The 23,070-nt window shown below is 50.2% G+C and overlaps 1 protein-coding gene and 1 non-coding gene across 2 annotated transcripts in view; both read right to left on the bottom strand.

The window, feature by feature from the left end:
• Positions 1-23,070, bottom strand: part of Pebp4 (phosphatidylethanolamine binding protein 4) — a 130,757-nt gene that overhangs the window by 16,203 nt on the left and 91,484 nt on the right. The gene's annotated exons all lie outside the window — the stretch shown is intronic.
• Positions 119-225, bottom strand: LOC122096650. Its single transcript, XR_006145356.1, has one exon. It is a non-coding gene; the product is annotated as a U6 spliceosomal RNA (small nuclear RNA).

The following is a 23,070-nucleotide window of genomic DNA, read 5'->3' as shown; positions in this document are numbered from 1 at the left end:
ACCATGTACCGTTTGTCTCTTCGTTCTTGGCTTACCTCGCTCAACATGATTCCTTCTAGCTCCATCCATTTCCCTGCAAATGCCATTATTTTGTCATTTCTAATGGCTGCATAATATTAAAAATATGGAACGCTTCACGAATTTGCGTGTCATCCTTGCGCAGGGGCCATGCTAATCTTCTCTGTATCGTTCCAATTTTAGTATATGTGTTGCCGAAGCGAACTCAGCTCTCTTTAAATATGCTTGTGGGTTTAAAAAAAATTCATTGAAGTCAGGTGCCAGTGGCTCATGCCTGTAATCCTAGCTGCTCAGGAGGCTGAGATCTGAGGAATGTAGTTCAAAGCCAGCCTGGGCAGGGAAGTCCGTGGGACTCTTATCTCCAATTAACCACCAGAAAACTGGAAGTGGTACTGTGGCTCAAGTGCTAGAGTGCTCGCCTTGAGTTGAAGAGCTGCGGGACAGCACCCAGGCCCAGAGTTCAGGCCCCACAACCAACCAGAAAAAAAAAAAATCTCATTTAAGGGCTGGGAGCTGGTGGCTCATGCCTGTGGTCCTAGCTACTCAGGAAGCTGAGATCCAGAGAATTGTAGTTTGAGGACAGTTGGGTGGAAAAGTATACTAGACTCCATTTACAAAATCACCATGTCCCCACCTCCCCAGAAAGAAAGCAGGGCTGAAGGCATGATTCAAGTTGTAGAACACAATCCTAGCAAGTGTGAAGCTCTGAGTTCAAGCCTTAGAACTGCCAAAAAGGAAAAAAAAAAAATGTCCCATGCAGCATGATATCACTGTAGGAAGCTGGATGGAGGTGAATGGGGAAACTGAGAGGTGCCAACGCTGCCCTGGAGGTGAACCAGGGAGGGACCTGGTAGGGGACTTGCGTAGGGGGCCAGTGTTGGATGAGCCCAGGCACCACACCTGCACACTCTGAAAGAGAACCTGAAGGAGGCAAGGGACTGCTAGGACCACTGCTTGAACGTCCTCTTCTCGCCCATGCCTGTCTGGTCAGCTTCCAGGTGTGCTTGTACCTCTTTAAGATGGGCCAAGCACAGACCAATCCTCCCTTCCCTTCCCTTCCCTTCCCTTCCCCTTCTGACGCTGAAGACAGGTTGACATTTTCAAAAAGAACTTATCTAAATGCTTCGGTTAAAAAAAGGAAATAATTATGGAAATTACAAACAGCGTAGACGCAGTTGGGTTTCTGATCCTCAGAAACATTGAAAAGGCAATTTCTCTTTCAGTTCAATTTCTCTTTCATTTCTCTCTATTTCGAATTCATGATTTACCTTAAAAGTTTCATCGTGTATTAACTCCTTTCCTTCACTCCTTTCTTTCCCATCTCGGCTAAAATACCACTTCCTAAATAAGCCTTCCTGGGTTCCCAATCAAAGGTCACAGCCAACTAACACTGCCGACGCTCTTCCCGACCTTGTTTTTATTCTTAAACTATAGTATATATCTGCAACCCAGCATCTATATTTGGTATTTTTTTCTAGATAGTATGTCATGACATCCAGATATATGTTAATCTACCTTTCCCTCTATGATGTAAACTGAGCAGGGCCACAATTATTTTTACTCTTGTCACCGCCATGTTCTCAGAACCTAGAACATGTATTGGCCCTAAAGGAAACGCAAATCAAAATTACACTGATTCCATCTCACCTGTGTCAGAATGGCAATCATCAAGAGAACAAACAACAACGGATGCTGGCCAGGATGTGGGAGGTATGCGCATATGCTGTGGTGGAAATGGACATTTGTGCAGCCACTAGGCACATCAGTATGGAGGTTCCTTAGAAAAATAATGATAAAAGTGCCAGATAGTCCCAATATGCCACTCCTGAGCATATATCTAAGTCTTCACACAACAGAGACACTTGTATTCTCATGTCTATAAGCCAGTGTTGGTCACTGTAGTCTAAGCTATGGAATTAATCGATGAATGGATAAAAGAAATGTGCAAGGTTATATACACAATGGAGTATTATTTAGCCATAAAGAATGGAATTGTATAGAAAAAAATACGTGAAATGGGAAGTTACCATGCTAAGCTGTGGACTCTAGATTGTAAAAAGATGACATCAATCTGAAAGGGGGGATTATTTGGAGAGGAATCAGAGGGAAGGAGGAGTAAGGAGAAGATGTTGGGGGGTGAGTTAGATTCAATATATTCCGTACATATATGAAAATAGAATAATGAATCACATCAATAATGATAAAAACTGGGAAGATAAGAAAGTAATAGAGGAAGTGATATAATATGCTCAAAGTATATTATGAACGTGTATGGAGATATCACCATGAGACATCTTTGAACAATTAATATGTTAATAGAAAAGAACACAAAGAGCACACATTGTTACATAATAGGTGTCATAGTCCATTTGTGTTACAAAATTCTTGGTGCAAACAACTTTGGAAGAAAAGAGGTTTGTTTTGGTTCATGCTTCTGGAGGTTCAAGGTTGCCATTGATTTGGTGCTGACCTTCTTACTGACAGAATCCCAAGGGGTCTTGGCATTACAGAACAAGAGAAGGAAACGTGTGTGTTTATATGCCAAAGGTCGGTTTTTTTAGAATGGCAGGATAGGAGTCCCTGGGGTGGTTGGGGTGGCATTCTGGGACCTTTTATACTCCAGGGGTAGCCTTAGGCAGGTAACTTTTCCCCTTAGCAGTGACCTGTGGGCTCAGAAAGGCTGATACCCATGACATACCTAGAGAGGGAAGGGGAGGAGTGGAAAGTTGCTCCATAGTACTCACCCTCATGTGATCAGGATTTAAGAATAGTAATCAAAGCCAGGCACTGATGGCTTACACCTGTAATCCTAGCTACTCAGGAGGCTGAGATCTGAGGATTATGCTTCAAAACCAGCCTGGACAAGAAAAATCTGTGAGATTCTTATCTCCAAATAAACCACCAGGAAACCAGAAATGGTGCTGTGGCTCAAAACGTAGAACACTAGCTGTGAGCAAAAAGAGACTGGGGACAACAGGACAATGCCCAGGCTCTGAGATCAAGCCCCACAACACCCCCCTCCCCTAACAACAACAACAAAAAGTAATCGTTCCCTTTCTTCTTTCAAGAAGTTAGTCTTAGGTGAGTAAGTGTTTGTGTGTGGGTGGGGGGGGGGGTAGGGTACATGGTATGTGCATAACTGTCTAGCATAGGAATAGGCACAAATTATTTTTGTGAGCCTCTGCAGGTCACACCTAGGGCCTTGCATATGTCAGACAAGTGCTCTACCACCGCGCTATACGCCCAGGTACCAGTGCAAATTTATTCTAATGGCAGAGGACACTGGACTCTGTGGACATGTGCTTCCTTTCACTTCAGCACCCATTGCCTCTCTCTCAATCTAGTTTGGCATATGAGAATCTTAGGGAAATTTGGGACCATAATTAAAAGTCCCCGTAGTCAGGGAGACCATAGGCTGTCTTACAAGACTTGTTCTGAATCATTTGGCCAAGTCAAACACATAGTACTGGAAGCAGTATGTGTGTGTTTGTGTATGTGTGTGTGTGTGTGTGCGCGCGCACGCATGCACGCATGCATGAGTATGTATGTGTGATATTTAGCACATAGGTCTAAGAGGTTTCTAGTGATTATTCTCCAGGGCACTACCTCATGGTCTGACCTCATAACACCCCCTTGCACTGAAAGGCCAAGGGCATTATCCTCATCAGACTAGGACTAACATAAAGGGGTAGGGGCTACATGCCTCAGTCTTTGCATGCCCTGGGATGCACTGCACACTCAGGGCATAGGAAATACTTCTCTTCTAGCCCTTGCTACCTTCATCAGCAACACCGCTGACCGCCACCCTTTGCTTCTTGTTTGTATGGGGACATCTGAGAGCTGAAGGTGGGGAGACAGCCCCTCCCTTTTTTTTCCAGTGCAGGGTCCAGTAGGTAAAGGATCTGGATTTGGTTTGTGAACACCAGTGGGTGGGGAGAAAGGGGGCTTGGCTGTTGCTGGTCCCAGTAGGGATACTGGCTGGCTGGTGCCCTCATTCCCTTGCAATTATGTTCATGCAACTGCCACCCACCTGGGCCTTTGCGATGCTCCAGGTCCCCGAGGCTAGCAGACCAGTGGAGGGTCAGCCACACATTTCCTATAGGGCTTGGGAGATGATTTAATCTTTTCACTCCCTCCTTTCCATTTGGACGGGAGGATTCAATCAGTTCTGGCTGGGCTACGAGCTCCTGTCTGAGTGGGAAGTGTCACTTAAAAAAAGAAAATTCCGGGACAAGGATTCCCCTTCACTTGGAAAGTAAGGCACAAAAAGATGAGTGAGGGAAGGATAAACGAGCAAAACAACCCTTGGATAGAAAATGAAAAACAAGCAAACAAACACAACAACAACAATTAAAGAGCAAGAAAATAGAAACAGAGTCCTAGTCTCTCTGACACTGGCTCTGAATGAGAAAACTGCTTGCTGTTTTGCACAGCTGCCTGCAAGCTGCCAAGTGGCAAAGGAGCCAGGAAAAGGCACAGCTCTGGAAAGTGCTACCCAACAATCTGTGTATTCTGCAGTTAACAAAGGGTAAGTGAGTGGAAGGCATTGACAGCTCCCAGACTCTGAGATCCCCAGGGGCCATGGCTGCCAGGCCACCGAATGCCAGCCTGGAGAAGACCCGGCTGGGGAGATGTGGCCTGTGCCAAGAGAAAGGCTTCCATTCAATTAACCATGGCGTGCTCTCTTGCCCTGGGGGTGGAGAAAGGAGGGCTGGTCACTAAAGTGGGTGGAATGAGGTCCCTAAGTAGTAGTAAGAAGGAGCACTCAGATCTGAGTCCCACTGGGAGCTGAGTGTCACCTGACCCCAGGTTGTAGGATGGCCAATGATTTTTGTGTACCTGTTTCCCTTAAGAAATGTCAAGATCCCCTCCCTGTACCATGATAGGTTCTTGGGAGAGCATGGTGAACAGCGTCGTTGGAATACAGCAGGGGATTGGCAGCAGATCCTGATATCTTGGCACCAGTTGGCAAAAGGAACCCTAGGTTTGAATCTGACCTTGGCTGGAAAACCCAAATTGGTTGCTTCCCTCGATCTCCAGTTGCTAGAGTGTGGGTAGGACATGGCCTAGAGGGAATGACTGATTCTTGCCATTAGTTGCTATCCAGGATGGTAAGAGTCTCACCCAGAACTTAATCACCTCCATCACACTGGCAAGATTTCCCAAGGCCAAGGTCAAAGTTGTCTGTGGCTTGAAGGGTCTACATTATTAAGGCTCATTGTTCTAGGCCACATGAAGTATTCATGGATAGACCCCCCAATAGCTCTTAAGTGTGTGTGTATGTGAAATAAAGGGGGGGGGGGGAATCTAGTATGGAGTTGATCCTGAGGAAAATGACAGCCAGAGAGAGCAGTAGATGAATGAATAGATAACAGACCTTGTGTTGGAGATGGAAATGTTGTTTAACTGTACATATATATATATATATATATATATGCGTGTGTATATATATATATATATATATATATATATATATATGCGTGTGTGTGTATACACACATATTTTGGTCTTTCCTTTTTTGATACAGGGGATCGAACCCAGGATATTGCATTTGCTAGGCAAGCACTTTTCCACTGAGCTATATCCCAGCCCTGGAGATGGAAATATTAAAAAGATACAGTTCATGGTATTGAGAGCTTATGGTCTAGCTAGGAAAATACATCATTAAGAAAATAACTGTGACAGATTTGAATCACTGAGGTCTCTAGGCAATGCTGTAGGGAGCACAGAAGAAAGACAACATAACTGCTCGGGGTGGTGATCAGAGAAGAGAGGCCATGCTTTGGGATTTGAAGGATACGTAGGAGTTTTTTTGGTTTTCCGCTGGGTAAGTAGGGAAGGGAAGAACAGCTTCGATTGAGAAAACTGCATAAGCAATGCCTTGGATGTGTAAGCAAGATAAAAGATTCCACAGGACCGGTCCATCTGACAGAGTCAGCCACCAGACTCAAGAAGAAGGCTGGAAGAGACTCAAGAGAAGGCTGGTAGTGTAGGCAGGAGGTCAGGCTCAAATGTCAGGCAATGTACCTGATTTCTGAAAAGTCACAGCTCTCAACAGGCTGAATCCCGAGTCTATAGATCCCAGACAAGGCTTTTCCTGTTCCTGACATGTTCAACAGCTGTGTCCCAGGAGGGTCACCAGGCTGCTTTAGCAGCAGGATGAGAAGAGCTATAGGTAGGGTGAGACTTTGAGTGGTTACCTGAGAAACAGGTAGAAAAGATGCTTCTGAAATCTGTCACTGACAGCTGCACTCAGAGTACGTGAGTCTGAGACCCTGACCCTGAACACCTCTCCTTTATCAACAGTAACTTTTTGTTCCAGGCTATAACAGGATTAAGTGTTTATTTTAGAAAAATTAAAGGAGAAAGAGAGAGAGAGAGAGAGAGAGAGAGAGAGAGAGAGGACAGAGAGACACAGAGACAGAGACAGAGAGAGAGTTTCTGGATCATAGCATTGCCCTGAGAAAATCTTTACTTTCTTTGCATTTGAGTCTCAAAAGATGGTCATTTCTACATACTCAGGACGTAAGTCAAAGCTTTTTGTTTGGAACCATGTAGGCAATGAGGTATTTCCTCATAACTATATTCCCCTGCTGTCTTCTTCTATCTTAGATTTTAAAAAGAATTCCCCAACTCTTCCCATTGGTTCTTATCTTCTTCAACACACATGACATGGAGAAGACCTTATGTCATTTTAAAAACTATAGTGGGTGCCACAGTGATTTTATACCATGCAACATCATGAGCTGCAAAACAAGTAACAAGCACAGGCCCTTCAGACTTCACCTGCTCCAACCTCCTTCATCCACCTCACGGATGTCAATGTGGTGGTTGCCATCTAAGGAAGGGGAGCTAACTTCTGTGGAGCATGTGCCAGGCATGTTGGCAGGGTTTTTTTTCTTTTGCACGAATTAGCTCACTCTAGTTCCCACCTTCCAGAAAATTCCCTGCTGAAGAGTAGAGAGGTGGGGAGAGCCCCCACTTAAAGGGCAAAGACACACAGCCCAGCTTAAGGACTCACACTTCTTGATCTGATCTCTGGCAGCCATAAGAACTAGGGAAATGGAGATGTCAGTCAATAAGCAACTCAGCACCCAGCACAGCCATGCTACTGGGCCGTCTGGGCTCCGTCCAAAGTCATTACCAATTAGCTGCATGACTTTGAGCAAGCCACTTCATTTCGAAGTGCTCAACTCTGTACCCATAAAGTAGTGATGCTAACGATGCAGCCCTGGTTTTCTCAGAGTCGTTGTGAAGATGGAATTAGGAAACAGGGTGCTCTGAAGTCCAAGTGTAAGGGTCATTACCAACCTGAGCTCCAGGCTGGTAGGGCGGGGAGGAGCCCTCAGAACCCACTCGACAGTGCTCTTGGGCTGTGACAGGCCCAAGACATCTCTGGGCGGGCGGGGTCAGCTCATGAGGCTAATGGCTGTACTGTGGGCTTCTGGGTAACCCAGCTGTGACTGTGGCCCGTCCTGCTGGGCCTGCGTGCACCCTAGGCGTGCAAAGCAAGCAGCGCATGATGTTTATTAATATGCCTTGATGAGGGGCATTAATGTCTCTTAATGATGCCATCAGAGCCTGGCCTCTTCGCTTTTCTTGCCCCTCTCACCTTTCCCAGTCGCCCCGGACCATGGAGACAGACGCATTGCCACGGACCAGGGCGTGGGCAGGTCCTGCGGTGGCTCAGAATAGAGGGTCAGGAAAGATGGCCAGGAGACGGCTAGGTGTGGGGTGCGGTAGGACCTTAGGGAGGGTCCAGGGCAGGCAGCAAGATACACGCTGCTGGTTTTTTGGCCAGAGATTGTTTAGGGATTGGAGTAAGAAAAGCCAAACAGTGGCAAGAATTTTCCAGAATTGGTGAGAACAGACAGGGCTTGGGGGCCATAGGAGAGGCTGGGCTGGAGAGGACCCGTGTCTTTGACAGCAGTACAAGGAGGTCGGGAGCCCCTCGGGCTGTGTCTGAGAGTCTGGGTGGCAGGGGAGAGAGCCGGGGATAGGGTGAACGATGGCTGTTTCTCTTACCGCCCTCACATACACAAATCCGAAGAGTTCACACACGTGTGTGTGTGCATTTACACATACCCCTTATACAGACTTACACGCTGGCAGTATGTTCACATACACACATATTTATTCACATACACATACATACAAAGTTACACCTCCCTACTCACATCCACATGCAAAAGTGCTCAACCCACAGGCTCACACACAACACGCTAACACATTCAACATGTTCACACATGCGCATAAACACTCACAGATATAAACACCATATACGCTCAGTATACAAACTCACACTTAGGTTCATGTACACACATTTCCCATAACTGACACAATACTCTCATACGTGACCACACACACACTCACACATGCTCACTGACATCTACTCTCCCACACTCGCCTACATTTACATACATGTGCTCACAGCACGCTCATACATGTATCCACATGTTCATACACACACTCCCTCTCCTGTTCCCTCTCCCCCCCCTCTCTCTCACTCTCTCTGAGGTGGTATGTTAGGGGGCAGGAATGATGGGAGGACCAGAGCAAGATGGCATTCAGGAAGAGACAAAGGTAAATCATAGAATGTGGGATTAAAAGTGGGTGTGGGAATCTGCCACTGGCAGGACAGACAGACAACTGACTAGTGCTGAGGACATTGGGGGGCGGTGGGGGGAGGGGGGAAGGGGGAGGGGGGCGGGGACTGTGGAGGGTTAGTGGAGAAGAGGCTGCAGGAGCCAGGAGTTGGGCTGGTGGGACCCAGCTCTCATCCGGGGCTGCATGTAGGAGGCTGCAGGCCTGTCTGCTGGCTCCAGCAATTAGGAAAGGGTTCAGTTAATCCCTAAAACAAACAGGGCTTGAGAAACTGCAACCCAACTGGAGAGAAGGGAGCTGCAGGGCTCGGGCCTCAGCCTGACTCTTATCATTCTCCATCTCTCATTTCTAGCACCCATCTTTCTGGCTGGTGGCTGTACCCCCAGGGGAGGAGAGGAAGAAGAGATAGAAAGGACTCAGCCACTGGGAAGGGGCAAAGCGGGTTCTGGCCAAAAGACGGTTCCAGCAGACTCCTGGCACCCACCTGGCCTGACCAGGCTGGTGTGGGGAGCCCTCTGACTGGGGCTTCCTGGGCTGGCTGTGATTTCTGGATGGAGGCTCCCTGGGTCCACAGAGTATGTCTGGCTCATCACTTTCCTCTAGTTCCCGTCCACCAAGTCCTCTGTGTCCCCTCTGCTTGCTCTTCCCTGCCCCTCACGTTCTATTACCAACCATCTCTTGTCTGCTCTGCCCTCTTCAGTTTGTATTTAGAAGGTAAGGGTCCTCTTTGAGACGTGGTCACATAGGCTGGGCCGGGGGATGGATGGAGGCTGGAGGATCCCAACAGTGAGGAACCTCCACTGTGTCCTCACAGATGAAAAGCTGTAGCAGCAGGAACCAGATCCCAGGCTCCCTTCTCCGCTGTATAGGTACCGCGCGCTAACCGATTGCACCACTGGAGCCCTCCCCCCCTTCTCTGCTTTACCTCCCTCTTCTGCCCCATCCTCAGCTCTGGTAGGAAAAGAAAGCACAACCAAGACTTTTTTTTTTTTTTTTGCTGGTCTTGGGGCTTGAACTCAGGGCCTGGGCTCTGTCCCTGAGCCTCTCTGCTCTCAAGCCTGGTGCCCTACCACTTGAGCCACAGCACCACCTCTGGCTTTTTCTGGGTAGTTTGTTGGAGAGAAGAGTCTCACGGACTTTCCTGCCTAGGCTGGCTTTGAACTGTGATCCTCAGATCTCAGCTTCCTGAGTAGCTGGGATGACAGGCACGAGCCACTGGTGCATGGCTACAATCTAGACTTTTGAACTTCTCAAGTCTGGGCTGTCTGGTGAACAGGGAGGGAGTGATGAAGGATAAAGGGAAAGAAGGAAGGAAGGAAGGAAGGAAGGAAGGATAGATAAAAGAAAGGAACAAAGGAAAGAAAAAGGTAAGAAAGAATGAAGGAGGAAGGAAAGGGGATGGAGGAAAGAAGGGGAGAGGGAGAGAGGGAGGGGGGAATAGGAAAGGAAAGAAGAGAAGCGCTCAATGGTGGAAAGGTTAGGCTGTTATTTTTTCATTTTTCAAAGACAGATGCTGGCCGGAGTCTGTGAAGCCAGGTGCTGACAAGGTGCTGGCAGCTCTTTCTGAGGACTGACAGGGAGTCGCCCCAGCCCCTGCCACTGGCCCCTTGCTGCTTCAAATCCAGCAGCGTCTCAGAGCAGCAGCACAGTCAGCCTGGGATGGGAGCGGCCTAGAAATACAGAATCTCAGGCTCTACCCTGTGCCTAGCAAATTTGAATCTCTCTTTTTGACAAGCACCTGAGGTGATTCACATGGATGTTAGTTAGCACCTGGACACTATCTCTGCCCCTAAGTCTGGCTTCTGTGGGGCTTCTGGGACCAGGGAGAGGATTAACTCCTTAATAGACATGGCCTCAATGGAACCCTTTTTGAATTCTTATTCCCCAAATGCCTCCTTTCCTGTCTCTTCCAGACTCTGGTCCCTTGAGGTTACCCTTTCTTTTGTAGGTCCTGGCCCAACCTTCAGGTCCCGAGGTGGCCTTATCTCAGATCGGTCAGATGGGGTGGCGTGTATCGCCTTCCTCATCCAGGCTCACAGGCTCTGAGCTGTTGAATTCTTGGCCGCACCATTTGATGGTTGCGTGGAGGTGATTGTGGGCTCTGGATTCCCATTGATGCTCTTTCCCCAGACAATGCCCCCCCGCTACCCCCACCTACTTTCTCTGTGTGAGGAGAAGGATGCTTGTTCCCCAGGTGAACAGGGACCTCAAGGACATAGGGAAAGGAAGAGACAGGAAGGCAATGACAAGGGACAGTTTCTCTTCCTGAAGAGGTAGATGAATGGGGTGCCCAGTCTCGAGGGTCACAGTCCTCTCTGGGGCCTTGGTCCTAGCAGGCAGTTGGCAGCAAAGGCCCTTGCTTCGTTCTCCCTCTTTCCTGATACCCAAACAAGCTGCCATCCCTGGTAAGTGCCATCCTGCCCTCCTGGTCCTTGTCCTCTGTGTCTCTGCCTGCCAGTGGCTCATTTGGACCCAGGGAAGGGTGAAAGGGGACCCACAGGGGCCAGCCAGGGTCTGGGGCCATGCAGTCACCATAAGGCCAAGGGTTTACTCTCATTTCATTGTGTCACTTTTTATGGTGCCCAGCGGCAAATGCCAACCTGAGGAGCTTGGCAATTACAATGGGAAAAACAACCCAGACTAGCCTGGTAAACTCCACCCTGACCTGACTGTTGGGCCCATGGGTCTCTGGAACCATTAGGGATTGCCATGACCCCAGGAAGAAGGAGGAGGTCTCGTACCCCAGGGGAACCTGGTGGTCGTTTGTTAAGGGCTACTCATGCCAGCAGCCCCTGGGAAGGCTGGGAGCTGAGGTAGCCCCAGCTGCTCCTGGCATGCAGTTAGTGGTGTGCAGGGCAGCTTGTGGGGTTTGGCATCCAGCCCTGGTGGGGAACATCTTCATTCTCCAAGTGTTGAAATGAGTCTTTGCACAAGGTGATGGGGCTGAGGGGCATGAGATGGGAGGACCAGGTGACGACAGAGAGTAACCCCAAAGGGGGTGAAGGGACAGGTGCTGACTCCTTGTCCTCTCTGGGGTTCAACCTGCCTCCTGCCAAGCAAAGAGCACTGTGGTTAGTTCAGAGCAGATTCCCACCGAGGCTTCAGGGCCTCCAAAGCTTTAACGCAGAGGAGTCTGGGAGTTAGATCGCCCAGGCTGGGCCACGGGAGCCGAGACAAACTTGTCCACAGAACTTTGTGCTGTGAGCAGTTAATTGCCTGGCATCTGAGGCTGCAGCGTGCATACAAGCAAGGGGTCTGTAATGAATGCAAATGACAGCTGATTCATCTGCTGGCTCCAGAGGCCTGTGCCTCTCTGTGGGCTCCGGCCACGCTCCATTCCGTTTCCATGCCCTGCCCCAGTGGGTGGGCTCCAACCTATTGCCACAGGGTTTCTGTCCCTTCCTCGCCCCCCCACACCCGATCTTCAGTCTTACCATCCTACCACACCAGACGGATCTCAGGGCTCACCCTGGAAGACTGGGGGCTTGACCTAGACTTTGTCACTAAGCGATCACTTACGGGGAAGTGGTCCCATCGGGCAACAGCGGTCCAAGTTGCAGCTCAGTGACTGATTTGTGGAAAGAGACTACATTTAGGAGTTAAGGAGGACACCATCTAGATTAAGGGCAGTGACCCTTACTGACTTACAGTCTTGATTGACTTCCAGCTTTAGCCACTTACTGACTGGCCTGAGAGAATGGGCAGGCTGCCAGATGTTTCGCCCCATAGGAAAAGACAGAAAGAGGCCTTGAGGCTAGGACAGAGTCCCCCTGCCTCCCAGTTCACAGGCCCTGCTCTGGCCGCCGGCTGATGCCAACTCAGCCTGAATGTTTTGTGGGTGCCTGCTAGGCATGGAGGGCTTTGCTCTGACAGGGGTGGCTCACAGTGCAGCGGGCACCTGAGAGTAAAGAGATATTCCAGCTGTGGACAGTCCTAGGAAGAGGCCACAGTTGAGGGCCTTGGGCGGGGGGGGGGGGGGGGGGGGGGGGGGGAAGGGGGGGGAGGAGGAGAGCAGGAAGGACTTCCCAGAGGAAGCTGATAGACGACAACTCTTCAACTACGGATGGCTGGTGGAGGAAGGTGGGGAGAGCCCTGTGTTGGGGTGACCCTTTCCCCTCGTTCCCAGCCCCCAAACCTGTGCCCACAACAGGATTCGGTCTCCAAGAAGCCACATGCCTTTAGTACACCCACTAGGAGTTTCTCGGCCCTCCCTTGGACTTCCTGGCTGCAGTGGGGAGGAGAGAGGAAGGATAGTAAGAAATCAGGCCTGGGACCGAAGCCTCTGGCCTTCTGGATGCCTAAGCAGAACAACGTTTGGGGGAGAAACCCTTCAGTTTCCACTGCAATAAAGAAGATGCCCTGAGTTCTCACTGTGGCCTCTAATGATGGGGTTGACGTGTAATGAATATCTGTGTGCTCGTAAAACAGGCTAATGATGGCCCTCATTTCATGGACCCCTTTTATCCTGACTGTTCCCAAATCGAAAGGGACTGTCCTAGGGGCTGAGACCTAGAGCCTGATGGAAGCTACAGGCCATAGCTGTTTGGAATTGGGGGTGGGGGGAACATTCAATCCAGGAGGCTGCCTTTCCCTCCTTCACCCTTACCTGACTGAGACAGCCTGAGAATTTAGGCTGATGACTAGGCATGACCAACTTTAGGAACTGGGCCTGGGATGGGGAAGGAAGGATGTGTGCACATGCTGTGATTCTTAAGAATGGAACCCACGGAGCTCATGGAAGGAACCTATGAAGACCCGGAGAGCACGGCCAAGGCCTGCGGCAGCACCACACCCCCTTCCTCCAGTCAGGTGCTGATAGGAGCACTGAATCATCCCAGCCCCATCCAACACCTGAGAAGATCTAGACTCCGGGAGGGAGGAGCCGGCCTGCTGAATCACCAGCAACACCTGTGTTTTGCTTGGGAGGTCTCCCACTCAGGACCAGCCAAGCCTGACCCTGTTTGGCTTCCTGGAGCTTGGTGAGATCACAGCCCGGGGTGTTGTGGCTGCAGGCCAGTGTGACCTGCTATACAGAGAGGATTTTTAAAGTGATACTTTGCTCCTGTGTTCCCAGGAGTTGTTCAGGGAGAGAGAGACATTGTTCTCTGAATCTTCACCTTGATTGGGTTGTAGAAATTGGTCAACCGGGGATAAAACATATAGTGGAAATTCATCCAGCCCAGTTGTCAGAGTGATGCACGGGGTGGGGGGGGTGGGGTGGCTGGGGGTCTTGGGGAACTGCCACAGCAGAGGGAGTGTGATGAGCAGAATGAGAGCCCCACCCCCACCCCCATGTCCTCCGAGGATGGAGAAACAGGTCACTTTGTTGCCCCACAAAGTTCTGCCACTGCCTAACTGGCCTTCTGTTCAGAGTCTGGATGGGGCCAACCACGGCAGAGTGTGCAAGTGGCAAGGGATTCGTTTATGAATCAGCCTGTAGTCTTGGTGTGCCCATCCGGAGGCAGGCCCAGCCCTGCCTGCAGGTGACCGACAGATCATTGAGGTTAGCAGAGGTCAAAGGATCCCGAGAATGCTGGTTCCTTGCAATCTAACCTCTCTGCTTGGAGACAATCGTCCTCTTGTAAGACGGGGCCCACAGAGAAATATCTCCAGGTCACACTCAGCTTTCTACAGGACACAATGTAGGATAAGAACAAGGTCTAGAAAGGGGTAGGTGCTTGCTTTTGGGCGAGTCACTTGGAGAGGGCGTTGTAGTGGTCCGAGGGGAATGACAGCATCATGGGTATGGAGCAGCACCTGCACTCCAGCCCTTGTGGCTCTACCCTACCGGCTTCACTGGAAGGCAGAGAGGATCACCCCTGCCTTGTCCCTGTGGAGCAGAGGTTGTAGTAGCAGATGTGAGAGTGGCATCTGGATAGCCTGGCCCATGTCTGCCTCCTCCTGACTCACACCTTCATGTTCTCCTGTTTGCACTTCATTCAGAACAAAGGGGCAGCGTCAGGGAGCCAGTTCTGAAGGGGGGCGCTGGCTTCTCCCCTTTTACTGGACTCTGCAACCCTGGGTGTGTTCGCAGCTTCCTAAATCTTTTTCTGTATCATGCTAAGTCCAGGGCGGGAAGATCTCCAGAAGAGACAGGCCACTTTCTGCACCACTTGCACTGGCCGTGGGGAGCTCGGAGCGGGGCTGGGGCTGTGATGAGTCAGAGGTGTCCCTTGCAACCTGATGTTGGAGACCTGCAGGGGTGCGGGACAGCCTGCAATGCCTCCAGTGGCTGGAGGCAACCCAGTACAAGCTGGGGCCGCTGCCTCAGGGCCCTCACCCCACTTGACCGGTAAGAGTTGGTGAATTTCTGCTGAGCTTGGCCAATGGATGTTCTCAGTCTCCAGTTCTGTGTCTGTCAGAACCCTTCACAATCACAACATGCCTGTAAGGTGGGAAACCGAGGCTCAGGGAAGGGCTGCCCTTGTCCAAGTGATGAAGTGGAAGAACTAGAGGGAAAGGCTGATTCCATGGGGGTGGGTGGGTGGGTTTTCTGCTCTTTGCCAGCTCAGCACTGCCTCTTTAATGCTCGCTTGGAAGGATGTGGGAGAAAGCGACAAAACGGATTGCTTGCATCTAGGGGATGGATTCAGAGTAATCCCTGGTTTGATGGTGGGAGAGGCATTTTTATGGTCCAAGATTCAGACCAAACAGTGGAAAGGACCCCAGGGTTCTCCTCTTAGATTGGACCTCCTCATGGAAAAGAGCAAAAGACATGTCTACCACCAGGAGCCCAGGTGTGGAAGCACCGGGGAGGTGGAGGGACGAACACTTGGATACAGGTTGGCTCTTTAGGTCTGGAGCACCTCTCCCCTCCCCACCCCCACCACTGCCATTTCTTTGCCCTAGCTGGTTTTGTATCTGTGAGTCTAGGCTCTGGGCCTTCTTGAGTAGGGAGGGGAAGTGAGACCCCCTGGGGAGAGGCCAGCCGGTTGGGTCTTGGGCATACAAAAAGCCTGAGCTGTGATCACTCTTCCTTTTCTGTTTCCTCTTATCTCGTCTTGACTTCTCTCTCTCTCTCTCTCTCCTGTGTTCCTGTGTCTTTTGATTTTCTCTCTCCTCTCCTCTCTTTTGCCTTCTGCTCGTCTGTTCTCTCTCCCTCGTTTTTCATCGTGGGAGACCTCATCCCTCATCATGGAGCAGCTTCCTGTAGGCCAACTGATTCTCAAGCCACCTCCATCCTGATAGGCTCAGTCCGCTCCAGCATCTGTGATGGTGGGAATGTGTGCCCCATGCTTCCCATGGCACAGCTACAGGTGCCCAGCCAACCCTGCAAAGGGAGCCAGAGCTACTCAGGAAGGGGATTGCGGCAACAGGGACCTGAGTTTAGTTAAGTGAAATAGAGGGAGCCACTTGTAACCGGTAGTTATGAGGCCTGGGCAGTGCTTGGGCAGTCACTTTCCTGTGGGCCTCAGTGGTCTTTGTACAATGATAAGGGTAAACTTTTCTTTTTCCTTTTCCTTCCTTCCTTTCTTTTCCTTCCTTCCTTCCTTCCTCCCTCCCTCCCTCTCTCTCTTTCTTTCTTTTTTCTCTCTTCTTTCTTCTCCTTGCATCCTTCCTTCCCTCCTTCCCTCTCCTCTTTCCTTCCTCCCTCCCTTCCTCTCATCCTTTTGCTGGTACTGGGGCTTGAACTGAGGGCCTGGGCACTGTTCCTTAGCTTTTTCACTCAAAGCTGGCACTCTGTCCCTCAAGAGACACTGCTCTACTTCCTGCTTTTTGCTGGTTAACTGGAGATACGAGTCTCATGGACTTTCCTGCCCAGACTTTGAACTTCCATCCTCAGATCTCAGCCTCTTGAGTTGCTAAGATTACAGGCACGAGACACAGTTGCCTGGCTGAGGATAATTTCTGGCAAGCTTTGAAGGTCTGTGTTTCTTTGCACGGAAGTTTGTTATGATCACACCTTGTGGGCCAGTGTGAACAGTGGGGCAGGCAAGGTGTGCATATGGGTATATGTGTATGTACACATATGAGAAAGAAACTGCCTCTAAAAGATCCTCTTTCCCGCCTGACCCACTTCACTGAGCAGTCTGAGTTCAGGGAGAGAGTTGCAGGTTGCAGAGTTGGTGAGAAGACTGTGTGGTCTGACTTACTCCTGGCAGGTGTCTGCCCCATTCCCTGGCCTGGGCTGCCCACAGTGCCCAGACTTCCTCTTTGGCCATAAAAGTCTCCCCAACAAGGCTTCCCACAGAGGCCTCAGGGGCTTTTCTCAGGGAATGTGTGTGTGTGTGTGTGTGTGTGTGTGTGAGAAAGAGAGAGAGAGAGAGTGCATGCACAGGCTTTGAGCTCTCCCTCACAGCCATGACCTGGTGCTGGGACCTTCCTGCCTAGGTGGAGGGAAGAGGAACTCAGGCTATGGCTTATGCAATGTTTAGACTCAGTCAACTTAAGTAACTGGGGCGGACACACACACACACACACACACACACACACACACACACACACACACACACACACACACACACACACACACACACACACACACACACACACACACACACACACACACACACACACACACACACACACACACACACACACACACACTGAGAAAGGGAGATAAATTAGCTTTTGCTACTTAGTTCTCCTGTCAGTCCAGTCACAGGTCTCCCCAGATTTGGAGCTGAGCTGGCCATCCCTCAGAAGGGCTGCTCTCCGTCTGGTTGGATGTGGCCGTGACTTCCAGCCAAGGCACTGGGGTCAGTTGGATCTTTGGAGGGAGCCCCTGAGGGTCAGGGGAGAGAAGGCCAGGGGTCAGTTGTGATGGAAGGTGGCCATGCTGTGGGGAGCACAGGAAGCCTTCTCCTTGCCCCAGAAGGTGCCAGGCCCCTGGGATCCTGGGTCACAGAACCCGCCTGGCAGACTGTTGCATCAGAGTGAAACTGTGTGCTAGATGCCTTGGGGGAGAGGGCAACGAGGTCTCATGAGCCCAATTTTCCAATCCCAAGGCGCTCAGGGTCAAATCCTTGTCCTCCATGGAAGAGCTCGCTCTTCTCTCCCATATCAGCCCCCACGAGCACTAGACTACGCACGGACAGATGGGGTCTCCCGGAGCAGGGAGCGAAGAGGAAGGGTGTGAATCAGAGGTCGCTGGGCTAAGTCGGCCCTAAGTCAGAGCTAGGGCAGGGAGGATGGTGGGAACAACTTTAGCTGGTCTTGGGACTCCCTAGGAACAAGAGCATCAGAGGGCAAAAAGGAAGTCCTTCTGCAAGTTAGGATCCTCAGATCTCAGCTCCCAGTGTGCACAGGGCTTTTCTCTCTGTGGCCCTGGCCCCCCTCCCTCCTTCCAGGAGACTAGGAGAGGCCACCACAAAGCCGAGACTTGGAGCACAAGTGCCTGGGGTGGGGAGCTGGCCCAGATGTTCTCTTAGGCTTCCTCTGAACCTCACAATTCTACACAGAGTTCTCACCACATCAGTGTTTCTTTGCTTGGTGGACCCAGATTGATCCATTGAGGAGGGTTTGGGTGGTTTGCTTCTGGGCCCTGGGAAATGGAGAGTGGCAGGGGGGGGTCAGGGGCTGAGGTGGGTGGAGGAGGGTGGAAGCCACAGGGCTCTGTTGCCAGGTCTGCATTTGCTCCAGGGTTTTTGCATCCCTGAAAGGGATGCTTTTAGGGTTATGTAGGGTCTTGGCAAGGAAGCTGTGGGGTGTGTTCCTCTGTATCCAAGCTGGCAGCCCTCGTTTCCTCTAATACAGTGATTAGGAGGCTGAGGTCTGGCTGCTTTCCTTTGCCTCCGTGGAGCTCTCTGAAACTCTTCTTGCTTTCTAGGTGAATGCAAAAGGTCCGGGCTCATGACCTCTACTTACCTGCTAGAGCTGGAGAGCTCTGTCTGCCCCAGGCCCTGCCTCTGCCTGTTACACTCAGTCGAGGTGTCACTGCCCAGGGCTCAGCCACCCCACAGAGCATGTAGATCGCCTCTCCCAGGTGGTCCTCACTTTCAGTCTGTCTGAACAAGGCACTTCCTGCTTTCCTTAGAGCAGACTCTCTGTCCAAGTGGGGCACAGGCAGCAGTATAGACACAGGTGAGCCATGCCAGGGAGCAGAGCCGCCCGCCAGCCACAGCCTCCCTGCATTTATTTGACAGAGGGCACATTCCAAGCCACAACATCGGCAGCACCAAACAACAATGTGTAGGTCTAGAACACAGAACACAGTGCTCCTAAGTCCCAGTTTGAGCTTTTTTCCCCACCCAGTCCTGGGGCTTGAACTCAGGGTCTGGTCATAGTCCCTTAGCTTTTGGTTCAAGGCTAGTACTCTACCACTTGAGCCACATCTCCATTTTTGGCTTTTTGGTAGTTAGTTGGAGGTAAGAGAGTCTCATAAACTTTCCTTCTCGGTCTGGCTTTGAACTGTGATCTTCAGGACTCCGCCTCTTGAGTAGCTAGCATTACAGGTATGAACTACCAGTACCCATGAGAATTTTTTTTTCTGGTTGTGGGACTTGAACTCAGGGCCTGGGCACTGTCCCTAAGATTTTCTTTTTCTTTTTTACTCAAGGCTAGTGCTCTACCACGTAGTTAATTGGAAATAAGTGTCTCATGGACTTTCCTGCCTGGGCTGGTTTTGAACCATGATCCTCAGATCTCAGCCTCCTGAGTAGCTAGCATTATAGGTATGAGCCACTAATCCCTGGCACAGCAAAAGTTGTTGTTTTATTTGTTGGTTTGTTTGTTTAAATAAGAAATTGATGCTTTTATTTTCCTAGGGCTCAGATATGCATAAAATTGGGAAAATTTTATCTGGGCAGAATTTTTTTCTTCTTTCATGACCAATGTGGACAGTTCAGGGACACATGACAAGTGTTCAATAAATGCCTCCTAGTCTGATCCTCTGGGTGACTCCTGTGTCATCTTCTCTCTTCTTATTCTCACCATTGTCACTCCTGGAGGGCAGGTAGCCAGAAAGGAGGATGCCAGGTGACTCAGTCTCCTACCCCTAGGGTCACAAACCTTCTTATCTCCCCTCAGTACTGAGACCTGAGCAAAGGAGTAGGTCTGTGTAGTACAGCCACCCTAACTAACTGTTGGAGAAATAAACAAGATGTTATTATGCCAAAGGGAAGGAGTTACATCAAAAGTATCTAAGAAAGGAAGAAAGCCAATTTTTTTTTTCCTTATATGAGATGCATGGATAGGGGGAGAGAGGGGGAAAAAATGCCTGGGTAATTAACTTAATAGGTTTCTTAAAGAATGCCCTTGTGAGTGATGTTCAACACATTCAAGTGTTGACAAGAAGGCATTGAACTTGACGCCCACGCAGCGGGCAGAAGCATGCTCTCGGCTCCGAGACACACCTTCTTTGTCTGAAACTTGTAGTAAAACTCAGTGCGGTGTTATGAAATCCATCCCAGAGAATCCATACTGCATGGGATCCAAGGGCAAGCCCCCTGATCTTAGGTCGGACTTGGGTGGGCCACCCTGGTTCAAGATCCTATAAATAGGAATGCAGAAGTGGAGGGTCTTGACTCAGGAGCTTAGAAATGCTATCATATGTATGTAAGAACCCAGGACCTCTGAGGGCTCCCACCACTGCCCGTGACTGTCAGGAGGTTGGCCAGATGTTGTCCCTTCCTTCCAGTTCATATGTTCATATGCCTATATGTTCATATTTAAAGAGTACATTGATTGCTCTTGGTTGAAGCCACAGGAGGAACATACGTCACTGTGATTCCAGAAGCAGAGGAGAGTTCTTCTGCCTCCCAGACTCCTGGGTAAGGCTGGGCCTTGGTCTCTGGGCCTGCTGCACGGGGATCAGCCTGCCTCCCTGCTTGACTGTCATCACCAGCCACTCATCTGTCTTCTCTCTTTGTGACGTTAGTTAAGCTCACACTTATCAGATCAGAATTTTCAGGCTGGGACCTGAATGGCAGAGAACTCCATCACAATTATGGTGGCCAGATTTGTAAAATGGAAAAAAAAAGCAAAAGTAGGTGACATGAATGCCTTTGGGAAAGAGCTTTCCTTCCTTAGATACTTAGAAAGCCCTTTGAAAATGAAATAATAAGTTCCTGGCCACCCAGAGGCAGCTCATGTTGGGGGAGCTATTTAAAACCCCAACTGACTCTGAGTGTTCAGTGGGCTTCTGGCCTAGCAAAAAGACCAACAGTGCACTTCACCTCCAGTCCCATGCCAAGACAGCATGTGTCCACTCGTGACAGGGAGAGTGGATGCGCTGCCATTAACCCTCATTTACAAGTGGCAGCCAAGAGAGGAAGGCCCTCCTTGCAACTGCAAAGCCGAGGTTCACTCTTTGCTTTTGTCTTTGGCATCCGCTCTTGATATGGGGGGTCATTTCTCCCCAGAGAATCCAATTCTCATGTACTTAATGCCATCATTCAGCGGGTGTAGGATTCTGTGGGCACACTCCTAACACATTTGTGCTTCTGGGACAAGGAAAGGATTTTCTGTCTACCCCTTTCCCCATACACTGGAGCACACTCTTGAAGAAAAGGCTGTGGCTGAGTAGGGAAAACCTGATAGTTTCACAGTCCAGATCCCTGTTCCTTTACCTCCCTCCATCTCTATTCTCCATCATGGGGACATATTGCTGCTCCGTTTCTCCTTGTCCTGAGCACTTCAGATGAGTTTCCTAAAGGCTGATGGAATGGGTTAATCAGGTCCTCCACTTGCCTGTTCGATCAACCCACGTAAGTGGGCTGGCTCAGCACACACTTACTGGTGTAACCAGACCAAGGTTGCCACATGAGTCTCAACAAGAAGTCAGAAATCAGTGGGACATCTTTTTGCAATCAAACTCTCTTTGAAATTAATGCACCTCCCCCCCCCCCATCCTCACAATCGGGCACCAGTGGCTCACGCCTGTAACCCTAGCTACTCAGGAGGCTGAGATCTGAAGATCACAGTTCAAAGCCAGCCCTGGTAGGAAAATCTGTGAGACTCTTACCTCCAATTAACCACTTAAGGCCTGATGTGGAGCTGTGGCTCAAGTGGTGGAAGGCTAACCTTTGAGCAAAAGAGCTCAGGGACAGTGCCCAGCCCCTGAGTTCAAGCCTCAGGACTGACAAAATAAATAAAATAAACATTTTTTTTCTTTCCTAGGAGGCAGCTGGCATGAGTGAAGTGGACTCCTTAGTCTTGAGACAATAATGATGTCAGATTAGTGGCATTGGTGTGCTTTATGTGAATGAAGGATGCTGGGAGGACTGCCAAGGGGCTGACGCTGAAGTCTAAGGCGCCAAATGAAGATGCTACCTGGTTGAGGTCCTTCCTCCCAAGGCCATTACTCTTTGTGGAGGAGCTGGGGAGGGCAAAAGCTAGGGGTCCTTGGCTTTACTATGCTGGTGGCTGTTTCAATATTGGCTTTTGGACTGAGACAAAAAAAAAAAAATTCTGGACTAGACTACCCCACCCCTGTGTGGGAAGTGTGAGGGGCTGGAGTGGAGAGGCAGGAAGTGAGTGGGGATGGACTGCGGGACAGCTGTGTGGGGAACAGAGCACATCTGTCTGGGGGGTGAGTCTGGTGGGGCCCTTCCCACAGCCTCCATGCAGACTATGGGCTGGGCTTGGGTCCCGGATTGGGGCGGGGGAGGGGGGAAGGTCCAAAGATAGAGGCTGAGGCCGGAGGCTGTTCAGATGGTAATGAAGAAGGTGTCTGAATCAAGGGACCACTAGAAGTTGGTTGAGTGACTCCATGGTTTGGTGGCTGAAAGGAACACAAGGTGTTCTCTTTTCTATTCTTTCATTTGCTCTAATTGCCTTCAAATATATGCTGGTAAAGCTTATCCCTCATAGACACCTGGGAGAGATCTTTGGGAGATAGAAGCAGGATTAGACTTCTCATTGGGAATTTGCCCTCAGGCCCCAGAGGATAAGTTAGCCTTTTTACTGGGGGGGGGGGGGGGGAGGGGGAAGAGGGAGAGAGAGAGAGAGAAAGGAAAGATTCATTGGATTCATTGTCTTAGAAACTGTACACACTGGCTTGGCATCGCAGCCTCCTTGGGGCAGTCATCTATCCCTGTACATAAAGCTGTTCCCTGCCTGCTGCACAGCCAGAGGCAGGAAGTACAGAGACCCGGCTGGGCTCCGAGGCTGGTAGACAGCCCACATCCATGACCCCTGTCACCTTGCTGGTATCCACAGTGCAACGAAAGGAGATGAGGGCTTGCAACCAGCTCAGCTGCGTGGCTCTGGGCAAATCGTTTCTCCTCTCTGGGACTCAGTGTTCTCAACTGTATAATGGGAAAGCTTGACTTGTGGGACCCTTGCATCCAGTAGGGTAGAGGATAGGGTTGGAGCCTTTGATGGCTATGTTATCCACCATCTCCTGAGCATCTGGGCTGAGGCCTTTGCCTTTACTTAGGCTTGGCAAAGAGGGTGTCTAGGGAGGACCTGACCCCACTTGTTGACTGCTGGGCTTACCCACCTGGGCCATGGTAACTCTTCCTGGATTGATGGAGTTGAGGTCCTGCATGGGGTCAGGAAGTCAGT

Source organism: Dipodomys spectabilis, unplaced genomic scaffold (genome assembly GCF_019054845.1).
Source record: "Dipodomys spectabilis isolate Male_0828 unplaced genomic scaffold, ASM1905484v1 ptg000380l, whole genome shotgun sequence".
Classification (NCBI taxonomy): Eukaryota; Metazoa; Chordata; class Mammalia; order Rodentia; family Heteromyidae; genus Dipodomys; species Dipodomys spectabilis.
The sequence above is the reverse complement of the archived record's forward strand: the minus strand, read 5'-3'. Positions and strand labels throughout refer to the sequence as shown.